We start from the raw sequence: 22,139 nt of genomic DNA on the forward strand, positions 1-22,139 counted from the left end.
AATAGTAAGATACAGCTTGAGGCCTCGGTCAGACGGGCGTTTCTAGCCGCGATTTGCGCATGCGCATGCGTTCGGCGATTTTATAAAACCATTGCTTTGCAATGGTATCGGACACATGAGCGCTTTTTATGCACTCGTCCGACAAATTATAGAACAGAAATCGCAGATCGCACCTATCTGCGATCTGCGATTCCTGTTCTCTTCTCTATATGCGCTCAATGGGGCCGGCGGCAGCAGCGCCGATCCCATTGAGAACATATAGTAGACAAATCATTCTCCTCTGCCACAGCTGTAACAGCTGTGGCAGAGAAGAATGATGTTTGCCCATTGAATTCAATGGAGCCGGCAATACAGCCGGCTCCATTGAAAGCAATGGGCTGCTGGTGAGCGCACAATGAATTTTCGGGAAGGGCTTAAAAATATAAGCCCTTCCCTGAAATTCATCCAGAAATGTGTAAAAACAAAAAAAAAATATATACTCACCTGGTCCCGGCAGACGGAGTTCAGCCGCGGCCGGCCGGCAGTTCTCCGGAACTGCTCTGAGTAGTATTCAGCAGCCAGGAATTTAAAATCCCCGCCTGCTAAATGAGCTGCCTCTGATTGGTCACAGCCTGACCAATCAGAGGCAGCTCTCACTTACCCATTCATAAATTCATGAATGGGTGAGTGAGTGCTGCCTCTGATTGGCTCAGCGCAGGGACCAATCAGGGGCAGCTCTCAGCTATTGAATGACAGCTGAGAGCTGCCCCTGATTGGTCCCTGCGCTTAGCCAATCAGAGGCAGCACTCACTCACCCATTCATGAATTTATGAATGGGTGAGTGAGAGCTGCCTCTGATTGGTCAGGCTGTGACCAATCAGAGGCAGCTCATTCAGCAGGCGGAGATTTTAAATCCCCGGCTGCTGAATACTACTCAGAGCAGTTCAGGAGAACTGCCGGACGCGGCTGAACTCCGTCTGCCGGGACCAGGTGAGTATATATATTTTTTTTGTTTTTACACATTTCTGGATGAATTTCAGGGAAGGGCTTATATTTTTAAGCCCTTCCCGAAAATTCATCGTGAGATCGCCCGCAGCCCATTGCTTTCAATGGAGCCAGCTGTATTGCCGGCTCCATTGAATTCAATGCGCTGGACAGCGCTGGACAGCTCCGGCCCGTTTCCATTGAAACGCGGCTAGGAGCAGTTTTTTCGGGCGATTTTTCGGCCCCGGTCATGCGATTTGCGGATGCGCATCCGTCATGCGATCCGCAAATCGCGGGAAAAAACGCCCGTGTGACCGAGGCCTAAAGCAGAATTCTGGCACAACACCATTAATAAATGTGCCCCATCGTATGTGAGAAGTGCAAACAAATATCAGAGGTGCTTTGAAAAAGGACACATGTAAGATGTTCGTAACCACAATTTGGAAGGCTGTATAATGTAGCCGGCACACAGCTGAAAAGGACATTTGGGAAGATTGAAGAAAGACCTACAGTATATGTTAGCTGCCTTTAGCCAATCAACATGGCGAAAAAATCCTTTGTTGATTCCGATTGGCTGAAAGCACCCCAAAATAAACCTCCCCAGTGTCTTTTCAGCTTAAAAGCAGATGCAGTATAGAGTCCTGAAACTCCTTATTGTAACTGTATATGGAAGATCTTTTCATCTACTAGTTTAACTTTTTATGAGCACCCTACAGATGCTCTTGCTTTAAAAGGAGAAAAAAAATATTATATTTGAAGCAACAATGTCATGAAACTCTTATATTTTGAAGGGAGTATAATAGGAAATAGGCCGCTTTGATAAAAAGTATCTATGAGATACTCTTTGTCATGTAATTCCCCGTCCGTTAATCCATAGTGCATGCTGTATTCTAATTATGGTACCTTTTGGTCTGATTAGCATACAAGCACCACTTGGACAAGGCCATGACATTTGCACGGGTTCCAACTGTTCTGGATCGGGCAAGACAGTTCCGGTTTCAGACAACTGTCCCACTCTGTCTCAAGAGGATATGCCACCATCCCGCATACTCTCTACTCCATTGCCATGTCCCCTCCTCTGCTAATTAATTTGTTGTGCAATAAAGGCAGCATCCTGTCATCACATTTACAGAATCTGGCAGGATCTACAGTATAGCTTCATTCCTCCTCCCAAATCCAGATGCACCATTATGATATAAGCAGAAGCCAGGGATGGGGAGGGGGGAAGCTATACTGTGTGTGGTGCCTGTCATATCCTGTGAGTGTGATGATGGGACATTGCCTCTACTGCACATCAAAGTAGTTAGTCAGGCTTGGGTACTATAAGTAGGGCCACAGGGGGTCACTATAACAAGGAGGGGCCATAGAGGTGGCACTCTAAGTGGGGCCATAAGAGGTAACTATAACTGTAAGTAGGGCCAGAGAGGGGCTATAGAAGAGGCACTAATACTGCGTGGAGGGGGTTACTGAGAGGGGCAATAGGGGTAGCAGACGTTTTGGAAGAGTATGCACAGAGGAGTCACTGTGGGAAAAATGTCACCAATCAGAGGCCACCTGTGATCATTAGAAGCAACTGCATTACAATCGATATCACTATGTAGAGGATACTGGTTTCCCTTCACGCTGTGGTTTTGCTTTCATGCATTTTGTTCTGTGTGTGTGTACAGTAATGTGTTCTGTGGGTCTGTGCAAGTGGCCGGACATGGTATATGAACAGTTCTGTTCTGTTTTGCATGCATTCCCTGATATGTTGGTGTGAACTGTGTCCTGTGCTGCTTAGATTGTTTTATCATCTAGGGCGAGTTAGGTCTTTAGGTTTCCAGCATGGGCCATCCCTATTCGGATGTTCGCCCCATTTGCAAGCAGGATTCATGGAGTAAGTTGTCTTGTGAGAGTAAGGGCCCACTAAACAGTGAGGACCCTTGTTAGCGGGCTGTGGGCTTAAGTATCTTGGCCAAAATATGAAAAAATACCTTGTACCACATGTATTCCAATTGTTCATGTGTGCACGTATGCCAGGTGTGTGCTTTGGGCATTTGTCAGTCTGGCTTATGTCTGTTTTCCGTTCTATGTCTGATCCACCCATCCATTAGTTGTTGGACGCCCGGTTCTTATTTGCTTGTCCTAAACATCCGTTGGTGGGCAGACGTCCAAGCCTTTTCTTGTCCCCTTCATCCATTGGTAGGCTGACGTTAGGGCCTTTTTTGTATGTCTGTTCCTGCATCTAGCCACCTGAGTAGCAAGCTTGTACGGTTGCCCTGACAGTGTTCCAAGTGATCTCAGGTTTTATTAGCAGTCCAGCACGAACTTAACAGCACCATTCAGCAGGTGCAATCAGTGTGATCATCACATGATGAGAACAGATTTGTATTTACTGGAAATAAATAATGATAGCTCCTATTGAATGACAGCAACTAAAGCTCTTGAAAACCATAAGAAATATGATATAGAAAGTGCAATGGAAAATAACATTTCTTTGATGAAACTGAAATGCACCTTTAAGGACTTTTAACAGCACAAACTGGAAGATGGAAACTGTATCCATTAGTGATGCCAGATATTGTTTTCTCTAAATCTCATGACATGATTTAAAATAGTTCAGTGTATGATATCATTAGCTTTTGAGGTCGGCTTTGTTTATATTCCATGTGGGCTGATGAAGAAATAACACCCCTTGACCAGTACGACTACTTGGCTTTACATCTGGCGTTACCATGTCAGATAAGGAAAGCCATACATTATGCATGATATTTTCTTAATGTGACGAGGGTGGTCGCATTCATCCTAATTATGATACCAACACCTCATTTACACTGGTCTGGAACCTTGCTTATAACTTGATGTGAAGTTCTTGGAGTCTTAATGTTCTCCGGCCAATGAAAACTATTTTTATTCCAAGCCTTGAGGGAATCATTTTGATGTTAACAAATACAATTTTAGATGGTAACAGATCGGCCAAATACCTCCCAGTAGGTTAACCTTTGATTTTGTGTGAATTTAAGAGCTGTGCGCACTGGGATGAATATATTAAGATGTATTGTCTTAAAACACTTTTCTCCACCATGTCAGAATAGGATGCTCCTTCATCTGGATTGTTAATAAGTTTCTGTATTGTACGAGCTTCCTCGCCCCACCCAACCTTCTATTATAAAATCGTCTTGACACAGCGCCCATGTTTCAACATTTTTTAATAAAAACAAAATAGAAAACCCATCACTAACAGAGTAGTGATGTTTTCCCTTTCGTCCCATCTTGCCAAAACTAACAAAGAAGAAAATGTCATTCTGGATTTTTTCCAAAAAGACAGAAATTGAATGACTTTTTTTTCAGTTTTTGACTAGTAGCATTGTATGCAGACTCAAGATTACTTTGATGGATCAGGAACAAGACCTAGACTTTTAAATTTACTGCCATGGATTTTGTTTAGGATTTAACAATACCACACATACAAGTACAATGTAGAAAAGGGCATTATTTTTCCCAAAGCTGGCCATGGACAGAGATATTTCTCACTTTCTTAGACAATGGGGGGAATTTGTCATCAGGGAAAAGTTTGATGTCACTTTTCTGGCAAACTTTTAATCCCTTCTCCAGTTTAAGATGTGACAAATTTATCAAATGTGCACAATGTTGATACATTCGTTGTATCTTTAAATATCTCTAGAGGCACTTTGTGCACCACCCAGCTAACAAAGCGAGACAGAGACAAATTTTGCAACTTTTAAAAAAGTTGCATGCCATAAATGTCTCTAAATCGAGCAGCAAGACAGAAAAAGAATGTATGGGTGACAGAACTTTGATGATGCCTTCAGGAAGATATGCATGAAATAATAGGCTCATACCAAACATAGTGTATACTTCTGGAAATATGGTGAACATTTCTGGATTACCAGAAAAAGGAATGTTACTAAATATACTGTGGCAAGTTGGAGTGTGCTTGCCACAGGATCACTGACCTCTCAGACAGGAAAATGGCCACCACACGTGCAGAAACGCTTCATGAGAAATGGATTCTCTTTAAGACTGGCGCCTGCCATCATTTATTTCACAGTAAACAGCGTATACAAACACAGTCCATATGCAATCCTGGGTTCACAACCCATAGGGTCTTGTCAATAACCCCTCCTAGGGGCGTATGGAGGGCGTCTTCCTCCGTCAGACGGGGTGACAGGCCCAACTGGTCCACACTGGACCTCAGCTTGCAGCCAGTCCTGCACTGGCAAGCTGTAACTTCCCACCTGCTTCTGGCAGGAACTGGCTTACATGCAGCCAATTCCTGCTACACCCATCAGGTGTTAACCCTATCTTTCCCTTTCCAAGTATCAGACTGCCTAACTAGCACCCTCTGCATGTCGTTCTGATACCGCACTGCTACCATACATAGGCCGTTTAAAATGCTGAAAAATGTGTCATTCACAGTACTGTAAAAAGAGATGAGCCTTCATTGCAAAATGCTTGCACCTGGTGTGATTTGTCACTGTGGAGGGTCTATTAATGCTATATAGGCCATTTATGTTCTCCATTTCTATAAATCTCCTTTCTATAAATCTTAAGAATTCTGGTGGAAAAGTGGAAATTCTAATCTAAGCACAAAAGTCAAAGGTTACATTAACTCTTTTAATCCCTATGAAATTAAAACATTCAGTGGAGACTTAAATTACTGTCCATAGTATAGCTGCCTTTTCTTCTGCAATTTTTCCATGATATTGTAGAGGAAGGTGACTGCTTTGTGTTGCCCATGCGATATTTTAGTAACGCCAACAATTATATCCCATACTTCTTTCCAGTGGAAGCTCGTAAAGCAGTTATTCTCTGTGCAGAAATACAATTAGTAAAGAGTCTTAAGTGAAAGGCTACTGAGGAAAAATTATCCAATTGAGCTCTCATCTAAAAGGAAGAACACTTTCTCTTTTGAGCCATTTATATGTGAATACCCTTCAAGTCAGATCAAACCCTTTAAAAATCCCTAAAATTTGACCACAATTATCAACTGATTTAGAGACACCCATAGGTTCTAGAGAATACAAAATTAAAGATTTATGAGTCACCTCTGGTGCCATCAGATGTCTTACCTGATGAAGGCAGCAGATCGGCGCTACAACTCATTGTAATCAATAAAGGATCCATCTTTACCACTTTGGTCCATGCATCTATATTCATTAGTGCTAGAGGGGACTCACAAATATTGATTTCTCTGTTACCTGTTTCTTTGCATTATTCAAACATTGTACACTATGGAGCGCCATGTTTTCCTCTCTTCCTTCCAATAAGTACTAGTGAGACAGTTTTCTTCAGTTTCTCCTGGGAAATGTCAAAGATATTAGGATCAACAACTCTCCATCTATTCAGAAATGTCTTATGCTGGGTTTACATGGGCCGAGTTCTTATTCCAATGGAAGGAACGCCAATCGGCATGCATGTTGATCAGCACTCATTTTATTTTACATGGGACGAGAATTAGCTTATGGTGATGAATGATTGCTAAAGCGATTTTTTGTCCCCATAGGCCAGCTGTTCATCTCTCTGTTCACACGGGAAAATATGCCACTGATCAACAAGCAATTTTAAACTTGGATGAAAGAGATGATTAGCTGATGAATAAGCCTTTGGTTGGTCCCTTTGCATGGCCCAACTCTTGGACAAAAAAGTATTTTGAAAAAAACACTTGGACCTGATAATCAGCCTGTATACATGGACCATTACAATCCATCAAAGGGTGTAGGTACCATTGAAGCAGCCACTGTGGTTGCTATGAGTCCCATCACCTTTGCTATGGGTTGGTGAGAACCTGTTTAGGACACCCTCTACTGGAGAAACTGCATTGTTAACAAACAAGGGGGTATGAAACTGTTCCATTAATCACATAGGATGTTTCGTGTTTTATGTACTCAACTGCAGTCCAAATTTATATTGTGCTAATAATAATGATCGAAGTTAATAGGACTGCTGAAATATTTTGGAGCTTATCTTTAAAATACGTCTTTCAAACAAACATTAAAGGGATTGTTTTGTAATTAATGATATTCCATTTTGGTGCACAATAGGAGAAGAACCATTTACAAGCCTAAAGTTTTACTTTTTATTTATCATAAAATTCAAAATGTTAATGTGATACCCAGGAAAATCTGCTTTGATGTGCAATATACTTAGTATTTCTATAAAAGCCAGTTTATGGGTTTTTAGCAATAGATGGAGCACTATAAACCATGAGTTGACATTTAGGTGGTGATAGTGAGGAAGGCAAGAGAAGAGCGGTCTTCAGGGCTTGGATTCATCCATTTTACTAAATATAAAAAGTATTGAACAGTGCATAAAGTTTGAAAAGTAAGATATAAACAGCCAGAGAAGGCAACGAGGTCTCTATGGCCAAAATCTTAAATTTGCTCCAATTGATCAAGGTATAAACTAAAGTTATCCATTATGTTTAATACTCCGAGAAGGTAAACATATGCATTTTGACCACATAGAAGAGTATCATGTAATTAGACTTTGATATAACCTGTGACCTCTGGTTCATCTAACTACTCCGGATAAGTGCTCCAAAGCAATTGCATAAATTCAGAGGTAAGTGTGGAAAATTTCTGATTTTGAGTTCAATTTCTGCATATGTAGTGATAAGTGTTGAGCGAAACGAATCAGTAGAACTCTGTTTCTGTTCGAACGTTGCTAAAAGTTCAGTTCAGCACAAAACCCCAAACAAGATTTTAACCAAGTTCTACAGATTCGGTTTGCTCAATACTGAACACTATCCTGAACACTAATGTATAACACTATCTAAGAGCCACAAAAGTCCTGTATAACACTCAGGCAGTGTAATACACCAATTTTAGGTGTTTTGGTGACTTCCAGTTCCACTCAAACTAACTCAGAATGAACCTTTTGCAAAAGTTTGGCGAACCAGCCAAGCCAAACTTTCAAAAGTTCGCTAGTCACTAATAATAATTATATAGAAAAAGAAAGAAAACACCAAATATATTTTTGTTTTTGCAAATATTTTTAATATAAAAACTTGATTTAAAGGATAAAAGGGTTAACCTATTTGAATTAGTTATCCCTATCCACAGGATAAGGGAAAACTTGCTGATTGCTGAAAATCCGAAGGCTATGACCCCCACTGATCCTGAGATATCACTCCAGAAACCTCCTGACATTTTGACAGGAATGACCATGCCTGCGTGTCACAATTCTGTTCACTTCAGTTGGACCAATTTAACTCGATTATCATTGATGATCTCATTGAAGTGAATGGAGCAGTGTGGTGAATCCACAGCCACCACTGTCAAGTCTTTGGGACGCACTAGGGGTAGTATCAGGATCGGTGTGGGTCCTAGTGGAAGGATTTCCACCTATCAGCAAAATATCTCTTAGGGCTCAGTCACACGGGCGCACCGGCACCCGTGTTACTGCAGGTAGCAGACGGCCGTACCTGAAGACGGACGTCTCTGCAGCGCCGGAGGAAAGAACATGTGACCGGCTTCATTGCCGGTCATGTGTTTTTTCATCAGCGCTGCAGAGAGACGTCCGTCTTCAGGTATGGCTGTCTTCTAACGGTCAGTCACATGGGCGCATTGGCCCCCGGTGTACGGGTGCCGATCCACCTGTGTGACTGAGCCCTTATCCTGTAAGAAAAGGGATAACTTGCTGAAATGGAGATATTCCTTTACATTTTTTGGCCTTTGGTCCGAATTAATGTAGGGCTCTAGTTTGAGCTTTTGATTACCTTAGGTTTCTTGTTTAGCATATGAATTTATTTAGGAGTCTTGAATTAATTTAGGTGTCTTGTCTGGGGTCTGAATTAGCATAGTGATCTGGTCTGAGGTCTGACTTTTAGAGGTCTGGTTTGGGGTCCAAATTAATTTTGTGCTCTGGTCTTAGGTCCGAATCAATTTAAGGGTCTGAGCTGGGGTCTGGTGTTTTATATTTTTTTGGAGTCTGGCATTGCAGTTTCGGGTATGATCTCTAAGCAAGAATATTTTTTTCCAGTACAGTTATTTATAATTACATACATATTGCTTGTTTTAGACTTCTTTTCTGTCTTGAAGATGTACTTTTAGTCAAAGTTGAAAGCTGGTGCAAAGTTTTGTACAAATCTATGCCTGACTATAGTAGGTGTGGATTTGACTTTCTGACTATTAGTTTCAAATGCATCAAATTTATTTACAGTTGCTTTTTAATAAATTTGGTGCACAAAACGCCAGCGATCTCCTGACTTAGAAAATGTGGGTCATCGACATTTATATAGAGTATGGATTTCCTATAGGTACTACTGGTTTTCTTCAGTATTATAATGATAGGTCAGTTGGACTGTTAAATGATCTTGGTTTTGTGGTTTTGTATGCCTGCATATCCAATGTTAGGAAATTAGATTACGTGCTCTACTGGAGACAAGAACCGACCAGAGTACTTTGCTGTTAAGTTCAAATTCTAATGTACCAATTTTCTCTTCTCCATAAACATATTACTATCAATCTAACATGTGTGATCTACCATTACCACTTAAATAATGAAGTACTAGAAAAGTTCAATGCCTTTAAATGCCCTCCTTGTAATCTTAAAATGTCCAGGTTTACTTCTGTCCCTGCCAGATAGGTTGTCTGTTTCCATTCTATCACTGCTAAAATGTCTGCAATGTTCTTTCCCACTATTTAATTAGACTTCAGCTATCAAATGAAGATATGATGTCTGTGTTTGGGTGCATTGGTTTGGAGTCAGTGACCTATGATGTCATTAGCTCACTGGGGATCACATTTTCTTGTACTTTGTCGCCAATGCTTACTTTTAAACACTTAGATATGTAACCAAGGTAGATTGGTATAATAAGGAATTCATGAAAATTGCTAAATATATTTTGTTATTGCATACTATAAAGGTTAGTTTTAAAGTGGAAGAGCCAGGTGTCTCTCTATAGAATGCAGCCGGCCGATCATTATGTTTACTAGTAGCAGGAAACCCTCTGATCATCTTGTCATTGAGAGACCCTTCTAATAAAAATACTTAATCCCAGGGTGACATCCCCTAAAACAGTTATTAACTAGAGATGAGCGAGCACCAAAATGCTCGGGTGCTCGTTACTCGAGACGAAATTTTCGCGATGCTCGAGGGTTCGTTTCGAGTAACGAACCCCATTGAAGTCAATGGGCGACTCGAGCATTTTTGTATATCGCCGCTGCTCGCTAAGGTTTCCATTTGTGAAAATCTGGGCAATTCAAGAAAGTGATGGGAACGACACAGAAACAGATAGGGCAGGCGAGGGGCTACATGTTGGGCTGCATCTCAAGTTCCCAGGTCCCACTATTAAGCCACAATAGTGGCAAGAGTGGGCCCCCCCCTCCCAACAATTTTTACTTCTGAAAAACCCTCATTAGCAATGCATACCTTAGCTAAGCACCACACTACCTCCAACAAAGCACAATCACTGCCTGCATGACACTCCGCTGCCACTTCTCCTGGGTTACATGCTGCCCAACCCCCCCCCCCCCCCCACGACCCAATGTCCACAGCGCACACCAAAGTGTCCCTGCGCAGCCTTCAGCTGCCCTCATGCCACGCCACACTCATGTCTATTTATAAGCACGTCTGCTATGAGGAGGAACCGCAGGCACACACTGCAGAGGGTTGGCACGGCCAGGCAGCGACCCTTCTTAAAAGGGGCAGGGCGATAGCCCATAATGCTGTACAGAAGCAATGAGAAATCCAATCCTGTGCCACCTCCATCAGGAGCTGCACACGTGGGCATAGCAATGGGGAACCCATGTGCCACACACTATTCATTTTGTCAAGGCGTTTGCATGCCCCAGTCAGACTGGGGTTTTTTATAAATAGTCACAGGCAGGTACAACTCCGCAATGAGAATTCCGTGTGCACCCACAGCATGGGTGGCTCCCTGGAACCCACCGGCTGTACATAAATAAATCCCATTGCAGTGCCCATCACAGCTGAGGTAACGTCAGGTTTAATGCAGGTGGTCTTCGGCCCACACTGCATGCCCCAGTCAGACTGGGGTTCTTTAGAAGTGGACACATGCAGTTACAACGCCATGTGGACCGACAGCATGGGTGGGTCCCAGGAAGCCACCGGCGGTACATAAATATATCCCATTGCATTGCCCATCACAGCTGAGGTAACGTCAGGTTTAATGCAGGTGGTCTTCGGCCCACACTGTATGCCCCAGTCAGACTGGGGTTCTTTAGAAGTGGACACATGCAGTTACAACTCCGTGTGGACCGACAGCATGGGTGGCTCCCTGGAACCCACCGGCGGTACATAAATATATCCCATTGCAGTGCCCATCACAGCTGATGTAACGTCAGGTTTAATGCAGGTGGGCTAAAAATTACTAGGATTACAATGTAAGCGAGGGCCCCAAAAAATTGGTGTACCAACAGTACAAATGTACTTCAGAAAAATTGCCCATGCCCAACCAAGAGGGCAGGTGAAACCCATTAATCGCTTTGGTTAATGTGGCTTAATTTGTAACTAAGCCTGTAGGCGGCCCACTTAAAATAAAAATTGGTTCAGGTGCAAGTTTCAACGCTTTAAACGTATAAACATTGTTTACAAAAGTTATATGACTGAGCCTTGTGGGCCTCAGAAAAATTGCCCGTTCGGCGTGATTACGTGAGGTTTCAGGAGGAGGAGCAGGAGGAGGAGGATGAATATAATACACAGATTGATGAAGCTAAAAGGTCCCCGTTTTTTATGGTGATAGAGAACGATGCATCCATCCGCGGGTGCAGCCTACATATTGTTTAGGTATCGCTGCTGTCCGCTGGTGGAGAAGAGAAGTCTGGGGAAATCCAGGCTTTGTTCATCTTGATGAGTGTAAGCCTGTCAGCACTGTCGGTTGACAGGCGGGTACGCTTATCTGTGATGATTCCCCCAGCCGCACTAAACACCCTCTCTGACAAGACGCTAGCCGCAGGACAAGCAAGCACCTCCAGGGCATACAGCGCGAGTTCAGGCCACATGTCCAGCTTCGACACCCTGTAGTTGTAGGGGGCAGAGGCGTCACGGAGGACGGTCGTGCGATCGGCTACGTACTACCTCACCATCCTTTTTCAGTGCTCCCGCCGACTCAGCCTTGACTGGGGAGCGGGGACACAGTCTTGCTGGGGAGCCATAAAGCTGTCAAAGGCCTTGGAGAGTGTTCCCCTGCCTGTGCTGTACATGCTGCCTGATCTCTGCGCCTCCCCTGCTACCTGGCCCTCGGAACTGCGCCTTCTGCCACTAGCGCTGTCGGATGGGAATTTTACCATCAGTTTGTCCGCCAGGGTCCTGTGGTATAGCATCACTCTCGAACCCCTTTCCTCTTCGGGTATGAGAGTGGAAAGGTTCTCCTTATACCGTGGGTCGAGCAGTGTGTACAACCAGTAATCCGTAGTGGCCAGAATGTGTGTAACGCGAGGGTCACGAGAAAGGCATCCTAACATGAAGTCAGCCATGTGTGCCAGGGTATCTGTACGCAACACATGGCTGTCCGCACTAGGAAGATCACTTTCAGGATCCTCCTCCTCCTCAGGCCATACACGCTGAAAGGATGACAGGCAAGCAGCATGGGTACCTTCAGCAGTGGGCCAAGCTGTCTCTTCCCCCTCCTCCTCCTCCTCCTCAACGCGCTGAGATATAGACAGGAGGGTGCTCTGACTATCCAGCGACATACTGTCTTCCCCCGCCTCCGTTTCCGAGTGCAAAGCGTCTGCCTTTATGCTTTGCAGGGAACTTCTCAAGAGGCATAGCAGAGGAATGGTGACGCTAATGATTGCAGCATCGCCGCTCACCATCTGGGTAGACTCCTCAAAGTTTCCAAGGACCTGGCAGATGTCTGCCAACCAGGCCCACTCTTCTGTGAAGAATTGAGGAGGCTGACTCCCACTACTCCGCCCATGTTGGAGTTGGTATTCCACTATAGCTCTACGCTACTCATAGAGCCTAGCCAACATGTGGAGCGTAGACTTCCACCGTGTGGACACGGCACACAGCAGTCGGTGCACTGGCAGATTAAACCGATGTTGCAGGGTGCGCAGGGTGGCAGCGTCCGTGTTGGACTTGCGGAAATGTGCGCAGAGCCGGCGCACCTTTCTGAGCAGGTCTGACAAGCGTGGGTAGCTTTTCAGAAAGTGCTGAACCACCAAATTAAAGACGTGGGCCAGGCATGGCACGTGCGTGAGGCTGCCGAGCTGCAGAGCCGCCACCAGGTTACGGCCGTTGTCACACACGACCATGCCCGGTTGGAGGCTCAGCGGCGAAAGCCAGCGGTCGGTCTGCTCTGTCAGACCTTGCAGCAGTTCGTGGGCCGTGTGCCTCTTCTCTCCTAAGCTGAGTAGTTTCAGCACGGCCTGCTGGCGCTTGCCCACCGCTGTGCTGCCACCCCGCGCGACACCGACTGGTGGCGACGTGCTGCTGCTGACACATCTTGATTGCAAGACAGAGATTGCGAAGGAGGAGGAGGAGGAGGAGGAGGAGGCTGGTTTAGTGGAGGAAGCATACACCGCCGCAGATACCAGCACCGAGCTGGGGCCCGCAATTCTGGGGGTGGGTAGGATGTGAGCGGTCCCAGGCTCTGACTCGGTCCCAGCCTCCACTAAATTCACCCAATGTGCCGTCAGGGAGATATAGTGGCCCTGCCCGCCTGTGCTTGTCCACGTGTCCGTTGTTAAGTGGACCTTGGCAGTAACCGCGTTGGTGAGGGCGCATACAATGTTACGGGAGACGTGGTCGTGCAGGGCTGGGACGGCACATCGGGAAAAGTAGTGGCGACGGAACCGAATAGCGCGGGGCCGCCGCCGCCATCATGTTTTTGAAAGCCTCTGTTTCCACAAGCCTATATGGCAGCATCTCCAGGCTGATCAATTTAGCTATGTGCACGTTTAACACTTGAGCGTGCGGGTGCGTGGTAGCGTACTTGCGCTTGCGCTCAAACACTTGCGCTAGCGACGGCTGGACGGTGCGCTGAGAGACATTGGTGGATAGGGCCGAGGACAGCGGAGGTGAGGGTGTGGGTGCAGGCCGGGAGGTGGTCGTGTCTGTGTCCTGAGAGGGGGGTTGGATCTCAGTGGCAGGTTGGGGCACAGGGGGAGAGGCAGTGGTGCAAACCGGAGGCGGTGAACGGCCTTCGTCCCACCTTGTGGGGTGCTTGGCCATCATATGCCTGCGCATGCTGGTGGTGGTGAGGCTGGTGGTGGTGGCTCCCCGGCTGATCTTGGCGCGACAAAGGTTGCACACCACTGTTCGTCGGTCGTCTGCACTCTTAGTGAAAAACTGCCAGACCTTTGAGCACCTCGGCCTCTGCAGGGTGGCATGGCGCGAGGGGGCGCTTTGGGAAACAGTTGGTGGATTATTCGGTCTGGCCCTGCCTCTACCCCTGGCCACCGCACTGCCTCTTCCAACCTGCCCTGCTGCTGCACTTGCCTCCCCCTGTCCTCAGTAGGCTTAGCAAACCAGGTGGGGTCAGTCACCTCATCGTCCTGCTGCTCTTCCTCCGAATCCTCTGTGCGCTCCTCCCTCGGACTTACTGCAATTACTACTACCTGAGTGATAGACAACTGTGTCTCATCGTCGTCGTCCTCCTCACCCACTGAAAGCTCTTGAGACAGTTGCCGGAAGTCCCCAGCCTCATCCCCCGGACCCCGGGAACTTTCCAAAGGTTGGGCATCGGTCACGACAAACTCCTCCGGTGGGAGAGGAACCATTGCTGCCCATTCTGGGCAGGGGCCCGAGAACAGTTCCTGGGAGTCTGCCTGCTCCTCAGAATGTGTCATTGTAATGGAGTGAGGAGGCTGGGAGGAAGGAGGAGCAGCAGCCAGAGGATTCAGAGTTGCAGCAGTGGACGGCGTAGAACTCTGGGTGGTCGATAGATTGCTGGATGCACTTTCTGCCATCCACAACAGGACCTGCTCACACTGCTCATTTTCTAATAAAGGTCTACCTTGTGGACCCATTAATTGTGAGATTAATCTGGGGGCGCCAGAAACGTGCCTCTCCCCTAATCCCGCAGCAGTCGGCTGCGATACACCTGGATCAGGAGCTCGGCCTGTGCCCACACCCTGACTTGGGCCTCTGCGTCCTCGCCCGCGTCCACATCCTCTAGGCCTACCCCTACCCCTCAGCATGGTGTATTACCAGTAGTGCAGAAACAGAACGCTTTAATTAAATGTGCCGCTTATTGGCCTGTGGTTGGAGGCTGACTTCGCTTACGGAACGCACAGCAGAGCCAGGAAAGAATTTTGCGCAAACCTGTAGTGAGACGTAGGTGCATATGACTGAGCTAGTGGAATTCACAGCGCAGAAGCAGTCAAGTGTCCAAAGGCCACTAGTAAGCCTTAAGTATTTTGCTTCTATTTTTTTAAAGGCTGAGCTGAGACAGCAGACAGATACTGTAGGCAGCGTATATATGTATACTGTTTCCCTCTGGACGGGATGACGGCGGTGATGTAAAGGGCAACGCAGAGCCAGGAAAGAATTGTGCGCAAGCCTGCTGTAACACTTAGCTGCATATTAATTAGGACTACTACCCCCAGCAGAGACGCAGTACACTCAAGACGGTCACAGGCAGCCCAAAGATAGTATTTTTCCCAAATTTGTTTGAAAAAGCCCACTGCCTATATAGACAGTATATCTCTTTCACCTTTCCCACTGTCCCTGCCTCACCACTACTGGCCCTATACTATGTAAAATTACTGCAGACTGTTTCCCTCTGGACGGGATGACGGCGGTGATGTAACGGGCAACGCAGAGCCAGGAAAGAATTTTGCGCAAGCCTGCTGTAACACTTAGCTGCGTATTAATTAGGACTACTACCCCCAGCAGAGACGCAGTACACTCAAGACGGTCACAGGCAGCCCAAAGATAGTATTTTTCCCAAATTTGTTTGAAAAAGCCCACTGCCTATATAGACAGTATATCTCTTTCACCTTTCCCACTGTCCCTGCCTCACCACTACTGGCCCTTTATTATGTAAAATTACTGCAGACTGAGGACGCAATGCTCTGCACGCCCGATATACAAAAAAAAAAAAAGTGCAACACTGCTCACAGCAGCCTTAACAGTACTGCACACGGTCAGATGTGACCCTAAGAAGGACCGTTGGGGTTCTTCAAGCCTAAAATACTCCTAACGCTCTCCCTATAGCAGCTCCGGCACCAGCAGCACTGTCCCTGATCTCTGTCAGAATGCATCTGTGGCGAGCCGCGGGCGGGGCAGATTTAAATACTGATCTCCCCAGCCACTCACTGCAGGGGGGTGGTATAGGGCTGGAACATCACAGGAGGAAGTTGTAATGCCTTCCCTGTCTTTCTATTGGCCAGAAAAGCACGCTAATGTCTCAGAGATGTAAGTGAAAGTAACTCGAACATCGCGTGGTGCTCGTCTCGAGTAACGAGCATCTCGAACACCCTAATACTCGAACGAGCATCAAGCTCGGACGAGTACGTTCGCTCATCTCTATTATTAACCCTTTCCAATCCACTGTCTGACCTTTGAAGACATTTTGATTTAAGGCTGTACAGCCCCACTGGTGGAAGACGTCCGTCGGGGTTCTCTTACTGTATATTGCCAGCCTCTCTGCTGTTGTAGCCTATCCAATGTGTCACCTCATGCAGTACTGGCTTTAGCCAGCATATAGCGCCGTTGTATAGCGGCCAAAGCCCACTAGAAAAACCAGGATTCAAATTGGATTGGAAAGGGTTAAAGGGGTTGTCCTATGAAAAGTACTTTTTTCCTATCCACAGGATAGGGGGGTAAGTATCTGATGTCTGACTGCTTGGACCCCCACTGATCACATGCATAATGATGTGGTGGTCACATATGTGCACTGCAACTCCCTTAATTTGAATAAGACTGCCAGAGATAGCCAAGTACCTGCATGTTAGTGATCAGCTGAATGATGGGAAATGGTATAATATCTCTAGGCACTCACTATTAGAAGGTAGAATTCTTCCAAGTCAACGTCAGACTTTTTAACACACATTGTAACAAGATGGGGAATATAAGCCAGAGCCATTTCCAGGTGGTTCCTATTATACCGCCTACTTCGTATTTTAGATCACTGAGATCAGCCTTGATCAAATTTGTGTGGGAAAACATGAGACCTCGCCTAGGAATCCATGCACTTTTTCACTCAAAGACGAATGAAGGAGGCACTTTCACGAATTTTAGACTACATCATATGGCGACGGTCCTAACACATTTTTAGGCTGGCACTTCTACTCTGCCCATAAACAATGGGTGGATCTAGAACAGGCAGACTGCTCAATCCCTTTAAGAATCCTCGCATGGATCTGACCCAGCAACAGGGATCAGACCCTCTCCCCTAACTACCTTTTAAATGGGACGCTTAAGTTATGGGATTCAAAAACACGAAAACAAATCTTATAGAGAGTTGACAGCCCCCTTCCACCACGATTTTCCAACCCAGCTTTCCCACCGGGGCATACCTGAGAACACTTCATGGGATGGGAGGCAAGGGAGGACTCAAGAGTCAACCACATCCTTAGCAGTTCTTTAACACTGAAAAATAGATTCAGTGAACGCAGTCTTTCCACCAATTCCACTAATTATACTCTTTCCTTATCCTCAAGGCAGCAGAAAGGCTTTTGAATCCAGCCTCACACCTTTTGAGAATTTGTTTACCCAGGAGTCCCCTCCGGCACATACAGTAGCCCTGATATATGGCTTGTTGATTCGTGAGTTACTCAAGACTGATCCCAGCTTTTAACTGGCTTGGGGGTGGGAGCTGTGTGACACAATCTCGCAAAATGACTGGCGAAAGGCGTTTATCTTCACACACAAATTATCCATGGCAAGTGCCGCTCAAGAAAAAAATTACAAAATATTAACAAGATCATACAGATACCCAACTTGCCTTCTACCATTTTTCCTTCTATCCCTGTTGATGCTGTGGAACCGATGGGGGGAATTGACACACGTGTGGAGTTGCGACCTGTTAAAGCCTCTATGGGACAAAATATTTTCTACATATAACGAATCAGCCAGAAAAAAATAGATAATACCCCCCCTGGGTTGCCCTTCTTTCTATAATGCCTATGCCTTCTTTGCTTTTGTCTGGCTGCAGGTAGAACAGTCATCCCGCGCCATTGGCGAACCGCTGTTGTTCCCTCAATGTCAGAATGGCAACAGGAAATGTCCCACATATGCCATATGGAGGAACTATGCGCAGAACTCATAGAATCATAGAATGGTAGAGTTGGAAGGGACTTTCAGGGTCATCTGGTCTAACCCCCTGCTCAGTGAAGTATTCACTAAATCATCCCAGACAGTTAATTGTTCAGCCTTTGTTTGGACACTTCTATTAAAGTAGAACTCACCACATCCCATGGTATCCTGTTCCACTCATTGATCGCCCTCACTGTCAGAAAGTTTTTTCTAATATCTAATTTGTATCTCCTCTCTTTCAGTTTCATCCCATTGCTTCTAGTCTTTCTTTGTGCGAATGAGAATAGGGCTGATCCCTCTGCACTGTGACAGCCCTTCAGATATTTGTAGAACGCTATTAAGTCTCATTTCAGCCTTTTTTTTTTGTAAGCTAAACATTCCCAGATCCTTTAACCGTTCCTCATAGGAGATGATTTGCAGACCATTCACCATCTTGGTAACTCTTCTCTGAACTTGCTCCAGTTTGTCTATGTGTTTTTTAAAGTGAGGGGCCCAGAACGGGACACAGTATTCCAGATGAGGTCTGACTAAGGAAGAGTAGAGGGGGATAATGACCTCACATGATCTAGACTCTATGCTTCTCTTAATACATCCCAGAATTGTGTTTGCCTTTTTGGCTGCTGCCTCAGATTGTTGACTCATGTTCAGTCTATGATCTAATAATATGCCCAAGTCTTTTTCACATGTGCTGCTGCTTAGCCCAATTCCTCCCATTCTGTATGTGCTTTTTAAATTTTTCTTGCCCAGATGTAGAACTTTGCATTTCCCCTTCTTAAATAACATTCTGTTAGTAGCTGTTCAAGCTTTTCTAGATCTTTTTTAATACTCTCCCTCTCTTCCCTAGTGTTAGCTATCCCTCCTAGCTTTGTGTTGTCAGCAAATTTGATCACTTTCCCATAAATTCCCTCCTCCAGATCATTTATAAAAATGTTGAACAACACTGGGCCTAGGACAGAGCCTTGTGGTACCCCACTTGATACATTCTTCCACTTGGATGTGCAGCCATTTATGACCACTCTTTGAGTACGATCACTAAGCCAGTTATGAATCCACCTAACAGTTGTCTTGTCAATCCAATATTTAATCATTTTTTTAATAGGTATGGTATAAGATACTTTGTCAAATGCTTGACAGTCCTGTAGTTTCCTGGGTCCACCTTCTTTCTTTTTTTGAAGATAGGGACAACATTTGCCCTTTTCCAATCTTCTGGGACTTCTCCTGTTCTCCAGGAATTTTTAAAGATTATGGCAAGTGATTGAGCAACTACCTCTGCCATTCCTTTAGTTTCCTAGGATGTAATTCATCTGAACCTTGAGACTTAAAGAATCGCAGGGGCAGAATTTGTCTCAATAATCAAATCGAAACCCTTCACAGTATAAGACAACTAAAATATAACTTTTATTTAAGAATATTTATAAAACAATTAGGGCTAAGACAAACCAGACATACATAGAGACAGAGAACAGAGATGGTCAGCGTGGGTAGATAAAAAGGTAGTAGTACCCAAACTAAACTTGTAGATACTTGAGACTAGGTGGTCGCTAGTATGATGCGAGATGATCTTAGATTGTGACAGTAACAATCATTGATACGTAAGCTACACATACATGTGGAGTATAGATTACTTAAGATAGTGTCACAGGATAAATTCATTCAGTAGTCAACAGAGCTCAAGCTCCAAAATTAGAGGTATGTGGTTTATGTGGCTAGGTGCGATACCAAGCAACAATTCATAAGCTACTCACCACATAGGTAAAATTACCCTCAAAGAGCGTGGTGTTGACAATAATTCGAATGACAGCAGAGGCTGACTAAATTCAAAAGTCAGCAGCGCTGGACTTCAGTATTGAAGATGTAAAAAGAAAAATCCAAGGATCTCATATATTTAAGAAGCGACCCACACCAATATCTAGATGATAAGAGTAACGCCAAAAGTAGATGAAGATCTCAAATTTTAGGTATTTTTTAGAAACTCAAGGACCCGTCTAACTGGGGAGGTAATGGTGTCTCCTCAGTTTTCTGGGGGTATCATAACCTCATAACCACTTGAGAAGGAGAGTAGTCCTCTCAGATGGATTAATTGACGCTCAACGCGTTTCCCTACCAGGGTAGATAGTAGTTCATCAGGAGCGGTTAAATGAGTTTTTAGTCAATTAGAGTTGACAGTATCATCAAAGATATTTTGCCATACTGATATCTTTTGGCAAAAAGAGAGAATATAGTCTCAAAAAGTGCCACAGTGGTAATCTGAGACACAACAGAGTTAGGTAGCCTCTGTCAGCTATCGTTGGTGTGATAGTATAAAAGAGCTCACAGGTAGAATGTAGAACACAGGTTCAGAAAGGATAATATAACCTTAGTATATATTGTCCATGGACTAGTGAGAGAGTAGATGACAGAATGAATGAAAATTGGCATCAGGGATATCAATTGAGATGATAATTGATTCCCAAGCTCTATGTAGAGGTAGAGTAGTTTTCAGATCAAGACCTATCACTGCCTAGATAAATTAAGTGACAGTCATCCTCTAAAGGGAATAAATCCCAGCCATTATTAGAGCAACTAGATCCCATTCATTCAAAGTTAGTCAAACATGAACAGCATAATAGCGGGCGCAGAACGATATCTTTGCTACCCAGCTAGGAGAGCTAACTATCACACAACAGAGTTAGGTAGCCTCTGTCAGCTATCGTTGGTGTGATAGTATAAAAGAGCTCTCAGGTAGAATGTGGAACACAGGTTCAGAAAGGATAATATAACCTTAGTGTATATTGTCCATGGACTAGTGAGAGATAGTAGATGACAGAATGAATGAAAATTGGCGTCAGGGATACCAATTGAGATGATAATTGATTCCCAAGCTCTATGTAGAGGTAGAGTAGTTTTCAGATAAAGACCTATTACTGCCTAGATAAATTAAGCAGAAACAAATAGTGACAGTCATCCTCTAAAGGGAATAAATCCCAGCCATTATTAGAGCAACTGGATCCCATTCATTCAAAGTTAGTCAAACATGAACAGCATAATAGCGGGAGCAGAGCGATATCTTTGCTACCCAGCTAGGAGAGCTAACTATCACACACATCCATTCAAAATAAAAAAATGGTAGAGCCTAGAACTCTGATGGTGAGTTCAGGCAATCTCAGACAGAGGCTACCTAACTCTGTTGTGTGATAGTTAGCTCTCCTAGCTGGGTAGCAAAGATATCGTTCTGCGCCCGCTATTATGCTGTTCATGTTTGACTAACTTTGAATGAATGGGATCTAGTTGCTCTAATAATGGCTGGGATTTATTCCCTTTAGAGGATGACTGTCACTTAATTTATCTAGGCAGTGATAGGTCTTGATCTGAAAACTACTCTACCTCTACATAGAGCTTGGGAATCAATTATCATCTCAATTGATATCCCTGATGCCAATTTTCATTCATTCTGTCATCTACTCTCTCACTAGTCCATGGACAATATATACTAAGGTTATATTATCCTTTCTGAACCTGTGTTCTACATTCTACCTGTGAGCTCTTTTATACTATCACACCAACGATAGCTGACAGAGGCTACCTAACTCTGTTGTGTCTCAGATTACCACTGTGGCACTTTTTGAGACTATATTCTCTCTTTTTGCCAAAAGATATCAGTATGGCAAAATATCTTTGATGATACTGTCAACTCTAATTGACTAAAAACTCATTTAACCGCTCCTGATGAACTACTATCTACCCTGGTAGGGAAACGCGTTGAGCGTCAATTAATCCATCTGAGAGGACTACTCTCCTTCTCAAGTGGTTATGAGGTTATGATACCCCCAGAAAACTGAGGAGACACCATTACCTCCCCAGTTAGACGGGTCCTTGAGTTTCTAAAAAATACCTAAAATTTGAGATCTTCATCTACTTTTGGCGTTACTCTTATCATCTAGATATTGGTGTGGGTCGCTTCTTAAATATATGAGATCCTTGGATTTTTCTTTTTACATCTTCAATACTGAAGTCCAGCGCTGCTGACT

Source organism: Eleutherodactylus coqui, chromosome 12, assembly GCF_035609145.1.
Source record: "Eleutherodactylus coqui strain aEleCoq1 chromosome 12, aEleCoq1.hap1, whole genome shotgun sequence".
In the NCBI taxonomy this organism is placed as follows: domain Eukaryota; kingdom Metazoa; phylum Chordata; class Amphibia; order Anura; family Eleutherodactylidae; genus Eleutherodactylus; species Eleutherodactylus coqui.